Source organism: Octopus bimaculoides, chromosome 2 (assembly GCF_001194135.2).
Source record: "Octopus bimaculoides isolate UCB-OBI-ISO-001 chromosome 2, ASM119413v2, whole genome shotgun sequence".
Taxonomy (NCBI): Eukaryota; Metazoa; Mollusca; class Cephalopoda; order Octopoda; family Octopodidae; genus Octopus; species Octopus bimaculoides.
Genome location: NC_068982.1, coordinates 95,062,565 through 95,069,218, shown reverse-complemented (window position 1 = coordinate 95,069,218; position 6,654 = coordinate 95,062,565). Strand labels below are relative to the sequence as shown.

Sequence of the window (6,654 nt, the reverse complement as noted above, 5' to 3'; positions counted from 1 at the left end):
CACACACTCACACACACACACATACACACACACACACACACACACACATATATATATATATATATAATATATACATACGTACTCACTGCTGTGCATTTTTAATACAGTTATTATTCGTTACTACACAGAATGCCATCGTAACTATTGTTATCCTGTTTACTTTCATGTGTAGAGAGCCCATCACATTCACATTCTTGCCACCCTTTTGATGTAAACCGAACGAAAGAGGTATATGCTTTATTTATATATAACATGCAATTATATAGTTAAATATTGTCATATACAAAATGAAAGTGAAGCAAGCAAACTATTATGTTGATATACAGTGGTTATTTTTCTTAGTATTGCTTATGTTGAACCAATGGGAATATATACACAAATGTTTTATTTTCCCATAAGGTCCAGAAAAATAGATATTCTTAAATTAAATTTTCGACAGATACACTTCAGATGGCGTAGAGTCCATTTATATCCAAATTTGTTGTAGAAAAATATATCCGAAATTGTTGTTTAAAAATAAGTGAGTAGAGGAGTTTCAGAAAATTCACGCGAATCGTATTTCCTTCCTCATAACTTTCGGATAATTGGGATATATAAAATGAAAAATTCGACAGATACCTTTCAGTGTGTTTAAATTACGATTACATAGCAATTTGATTTGTGAAGGAAAATGGCGAGCTCACGCACACACATACCATACACACATCACCATTTTTTTCAAAATGTCAACTTTCATTTTGTAGATGTATTATACTTACTACCCAGAGTTGCTCGGTAAAGTATTCACGGAATTATTTGCCAGTTTGTAGAATGGGAATTCATAGGTCTTATGTATGTATATTTAACCTAACACCTGGACACCTTTAATTGGAACTATCCAAACAAAAGCAATGAATTTAATCTAAGAAAATTGTAACTGTCCGATATAGTGATGGATCTGGTCATGAATGACAACAGAGGGATTCCATATCTTTCTTTTAGGAATAACTTCTTCCCCACCGAATGATGTCATTTAGAAGAAGCAGTTGTACTGTCTGATGTTCTTCCTGAAATATTTTGCAAGATGATCATCACTGTTGTATAAATGGATAAATTGCCAATAAAAACTTTTCCCTTCATGCAGCAGAAATTTACAGTTTCGCCATGGAATATGAATACATGATAGCAAGAGCATATTCTATTCCTCACACTTACATTAGCAGAAAGAGTGGATCCATTTCCTTCCATTGCTCCCTCTGTCCTTGTTTCTTTCCTCACTCTGTTGTTTAAGAGTCATGCAGCCCTCATCTCAGATGTTACTGCAAGTCTTCTGCTATTTGTTCTTTGTCTCAAATCCTGGAAGGGTGCATTCTTATCTTCCTCATTTCTCCTTGCCTCCGTTTTTGCTGCATCACTCTGTTATCCTCACCGTCGTTCTGGCGTCGCTTTACCGTCATCTCAGCCGTTTCCTATTGCCTCTTTGGCCTTGCCTCTTCCCAACGCCTTTTGGAATCATCTCATGATCACGATGATCCCCGTCTCTTTCCACGTTGCATAACTGATCAGTGCTTATTTTTGTGTGTAATGTTATATTAAGAAAATTAAATCAAAACAACAAAGAAATTGCAAACGTCAAATGAATGAAGTAGAATAAAACCTGAAATGATAAAACTACAAGTAATCCCCGCAAAAAAGATATTTCTCTATGCCCAATGTGTGTGTACGGCAAAGAGTCGACGGTTTTGTTTTTCTTAGAGAGTTACAAAATGTAAACATTCGTACCGGACGTTGACTCATTTAATATTAGAATAGGATTTGCAGAAAAAATAAGAGCTTAAATCTAATGATAGTTTAATAAAATCTAATCATAAATGGCAAAATTATGCTAAATACAACTAAATGGAAAACCTTTTCCCCCTGGCCATATCGGCTATTCTGAAACGTTTTGTGAGTGCATTATACATGAGTAGAAGCCTTTTAAACAATTTTTATCCTGAAAAGCACCTGTTATTTTGTTTTAAAGTGAAAAAGCGGAGAAAGTGAAAGATGTATGAACGTATATATGAAATGGACGTGTGTGCGAGTGTGTGTGTGCGTGTGTGTGCGTGTATGTGTGTGTGTGTGTGAGAGAGAGAGAAAGAGAGTGTCACTTATACATACATGGGAAGACACACGTTAACTCTCTCTCTCTTTCACACACACACAGACATGCTCATGTAGATACAAAATGATGTACGTACGTATACATGACAACATACCCCTTCACTCACTCTCCCTCTCTCTCTCCCTCATTCTCTCTCCCTCATTCTCTCTCCCTCTTTCACATACACCCATATCATATGCACGTACATACAACTTTCACTTTCTTCTCTCTTTCACTTTAAAACAAAAGTAAATACATAAAATTTTTATGGAAATTAACGAACTCTAGATGATGAAACCACATTCAGTTAAAAATATTTCTAAACAATTAAAATATTGTGTACGTCAAAAAATCGACTTTTTTCCGAGAGTGCGAAGACTATGAGTGTGTGTATATGTCACAAATACCGGATGTGTGTTTGTGTTAATTGACATGCCATGACATTCATTATATGTGTGTGTATTCTGTATGTGTGTATGTGTGTTGACATCACGGAAGCCATGTTTTTTCGTCAAAACATAACAAGCAAAAATTGTGTTTAAACGTTTACATAGGGGTCCAAATATCACAAAAATTTTACTGCACTGTCGAAGGTAAGTATGAAAATAAATATGCAAAAAAAAAACTAAAATGAAATATGCCATTTCTGAGATATTCTGGGTACACAAACATCTCTAGAGTTTTATTATTATTGAGATGTAATGTGCATCAGTATATATGTGTACTATCCCACCCCTTTTTTCTATTTTAAATTCCAGCATAAACTTAATGTACACACTCTCACAGTATTTGTAGAAAATTTCATGAAAAAATACCCATTTTTCTGAACGTTATGAGGAAACAAATCTGATTCGTTTGAATATTCCAAAACCCTTCTCACTATTCCCTCCAAGAATATTTTCACACCAAATTCTTATATTATTGGAATTTACACAATGCACAAAAAACTGTTTCCCAGTCATGAACACTTCGCTCCAGTCATTTATTGTATTTCACTGCACATGTGTTACTGGAATTCCATGATAAATATGTATTATTAGATAATTATAATCGAAAATATTTATGTTAAAGCAATGGTTCCCCCCACACGATTTGTTACCTCATAACTTTCCGGGAAATGGATACTGTTTAATGAAATTTTCCACACATACGCTCCAGACGGTTTAGGTTCTGATTAGATCTGGATTTATTGTGAAAAAATGTTTTCGGCGGAATGGGTAAAGGAGTTCCCAAAATTCACACAAGTCGGATTTGCTTCCTCATAACTTTCGAAAAAATAGGTATTTTTGAATGATAATTTCGACAAATGCCATTCAGAGTGTGTACATTACAATTATATTGGAATTTACTATGATTCATATTGAAATACATCACATTTTTTCTAAAACTTTCTTTCCCAACAAATTCCGATATAATCGGAATTTACACCTGAGGCGTATTTGAAGAAATTTCATTCGAAAATATCCATGTTTCTGAAACTTATGGGAAAAGAAAATGGTTGGAGCACGTATATGTAGGTGTGCTGCAGCTAAATCCAGCCGGTAATTGTATATCATTGCGCCTGCGTTACCATAGTAAACGTATTATTTAAATTTATAACCTTATATATTTATGTTGTCTTCTATCCAACTACTCTCTGTCTCTATTGTCTCTTGTATTCTCTCACTCTTCTCTCCCACTTTCTTTTAATTTATATCACCACCACTTCATTCTCTCTTATCATGGTTACCCCATATCTCTCTCTCTCTCTCTCTCTCTCTCTCTCTCTCTTTCTCTCTCTCTCTCTCTCTCTCTCTCTCTCTCTCTCTCTCTCTCTCTCTCTCTCTCTCTCTCTCTCTCTCTCTCTCTCTCCCTCTCAACCACCCTCATGCCGTCTCTCTATCATACTTTCTAAATCTTATGTCCTACTGTACTCTTTTACTTCTTTGCAGCACTTCTCTTTCCCCTCGCTTTTTCATATTTTATTTGACAGTAGAGGGTGTACGGTTTGACGGATGATGTTGTTTAACCCCAGGCCAGCTTTCACTTCATTGTGCTGCCTTATGCTAGAAGGTGTTCCATCCCTTACCATCCCTTCTTTTACCTGTGTGCTTTGGATAATGTGGTTCTTAGATTTGAGGAAAATCGGGATGCTATTTCCATCAGATCTAGCTATCATGTAGAGGTCTTTCTCGCTGGCTCATGCATATATACATACATAGACCAATCGGTATGCATTCACAAATGAGCTCCCAGCAAATTTGTTTCCTTTCCGGAAAATAGATATTTTTTAGTAGAATTTTCTACAAATATACTTCAGATGGTGTAGATTCCGATTATATCTGAATTTATTGTGACAAAATATTTTCAGGGGAGTGAGTAAAAGAGTTTCAAGAAATTTTCACGAGTCGGGTTTGTTTCTTCATATGTCAACAAATACCTTTCAGAGCGGGTAGATTATGATGATATTGGAATTTAATATGGAAATAGACATTGGTAGGACAACACTTATACATATTGACACACATGAAATTCCTTTTTCGAAAATTTTATTTTAAAACAAATTCTGATATAATCGGAATCTACATAATTGAAGCGTATTTGTAGTATTGTAGTTCGCTTGAAGCATTGTGTATTGTTTGTAAAGAACAAAAAGTTTAGGAAGGTATATCAATGCAATATAGAACAAAAAATGGACTGTATACCTGCTGTAACTTGGTAAACTGTAGTCCTGCTATAAAAAGTTTATAGCAAAGACTCTAGCAAATTAAGATCTGAAGAAGGAATTCTAATTCCGAAATATCATCGGACTACAGTTTACCAAGTTACAACAGGTATACAGTCCATTTTTTGTTCTATATTGCATTGTTATACCTTCCTAAACTTTTTGTTCTTTACAAATATATATATATATATATATATATACATATATATATATGCGTATGTGTGCATGCATGCACTTATAAACACATGTATACACACATATATCTTACACGAGTGCGATTCATGGCTTGATAAAGCCTTCCTGGATTCTTTTATTACAGTATATATACACTGGATTATATTTGTCGCATGTAATATATACATGAATATATACACTAATAAAGGTTTCATTCATTTTGTATCTAGTTTCAGTGTACTAATAACGAGTGTGTTAGAATGAAGTTCATCAATGGATTTATTTCAATATTTTTGAATTGCGACTTTTAATGGCATGTGATGTGTATATGGACATATAGCTCTTGTGTTTCTTTTCTTAAATGATGTACTAGTAGAAATTTTAGCAAAGCTAATATATGGAGGCATAGCTCTTGTTACGTTTATTTTCTTAAATGATGTACTTGTAAAACTTTTGGCAATGCGAATATATGGTTTGAAGAAGCTATTAACTTTCTGACTTTAATATACATGCTTAGTTCTTCGTTCCAAATCCCGAACGCAAGTTGCTTATATTTTAGGGTCATTTTCCTTGAGCAATATATTTTATTTCAAGTTAGCCACATTAATACAGCAGTTCGAAGAGAGCAATACTCATATTCCTTGGATGCATGTACTGACTATATTTTCTAATTATGATTCGATTAAAGTAAATTACTAAGGAAATAAGGCAATGGGTGTCATAATATATGTGATGACAAAGTTGGAATGCTTTAAAATATAACAGCCCCATGGGTGGAGTAAATAACTGTAAGGAAGCAGAAGAGAGTTTGAGAGACTAGTTGTCAAAATAGAGGAAATTCAGAATGCTCTCTTTCATCACGCCAAGTATATTTTAATCCGTAATGTTGTAATTTTCGAGATCTTTAATAAGTACTTATGGCACTGTGACGACATCTGCATAGCGTAATTATTAAAATTCAGAATAAATATCTTAAGCAATCGTAAATTATAATGTAGTAATAAGATTATGTGGTTAATTAAAATCTCTTCATTTAATAAAGCAACGCCTACTTTAAACTTAATGGCTTTAAAGATGAAATATATTACAAATTATAAAAATAATAATATTCCTCAGACAGAAAAAAGAAAACAATCTTATTTAGTTTAATAACCTATTCACGTGGTTAAACACCTTTTTAGTTTATTAAGTAAACATTTACCGAGGAATCTTAAATATTATATAAAATACTTTATAAAACGTAATGTCAAATTAAGTTTCACTTGCACATAAATAATTCCATCTAAGGGTCTTATACAGATAAACAGATCCAGCTCTCCACTAATATGCAATTGGCTTACTCCTTTAATCCTGAAAACTATAACTTTGAAAATTGACTGCCTTTTTTCCGAAAGTATGTACACCTGATAATCCTGTCTCAAAAGACATTATCAGTCGTTAATTTCCGTAATTTTTTTTTTTATTCACATCTTTCACTTTCTCTTCTCTTTTACTTTCTCCTCTCTTTCACTTTCTCCTCTCTTTCACTTTCTCCTCTCTTTCACTTCAAAACGAAAGTAAATAATAAACAAAAATTGCAAAAATTAACGATCAACATCAATTGATCTGGATGACAGTTCTGAGAGTCAAAGCGAAAGATCGCCCCAAGGAATAC

At 33.6% G+C, this 6,654-nt stretch overlaps 1 long non-coding RNA gene across 1 annotated transcript in view; it reads right to left on the bottom strand.

Annotated features, from left to right (window-relative positions):
- Positions 1 to 6,654, bottom strand: part of LOC128251584 (uncharacterized) — a 188,732-nt gene that overhangs the window by 148,539 nt on the left and 33,539 nt on the right. The window lies entirely within an intron of this gene.